Genomic DNA, 577 nt, shown 5'->3' on the forward strand with positions numbered 1-577 from the left:
TCTACTGCGACAACATCAAAGAAAAATGTGGTGGGGTTCTTATCATTGGGGGAATTCAAAGACAAACTCTAGTAAAATATCTTAAAAATCTTTACATCTCATACACTGAAAGGTGCACTACTGATAATGAAATTTCATACAAAGGAAAATAAATTCCACATGAATAAAATAAACTGGTTGTTACAAACTGAACTAAGTCTAGGAAAATAGAATGCTGTAGGAAAATATGGTGGAGGGGAAAGTACATTGTGCCTTTCACAGCCATCAGTGGTCCAGGAGCTACAGTTTTCTCCAATGCAGAAATGGCACATTGGTCTACTACACAATCACTTCTATATAGTCGTATTCAATTCACACAGAGATTTAGCTGTCTTTAGCAAATCTATGAATCCAAATCATCAGTATGAGACTTGAAAACATCACAATAATTTTTTGGTATTTTGTGGAACTGGTACAGGTTACCTTGTCTCTTCACCTGAGCATGCCTGTATATAGGCACGTCCCTTGGGAGTTAGAGAGCAAAGTAATAATAATAATTTTTGCACTGCCTTCTAATGCATTTCTGACACTTCTGTCA

Source organism: Penaeus monodon, chromosome 30 (assembly GCF_015228065.2).
Source record: "Penaeus monodon isolate SGIC_2016 chromosome 30, NSTDA_Pmon_1, whole genome shotgun sequence".
Taxonomy (NCBI): domain Eukaryota; kingdom Metazoa; phylum Arthropoda; class Malacostraca; order Decapoda; family Penaeidae; genus Penaeus; species Penaeus monodon.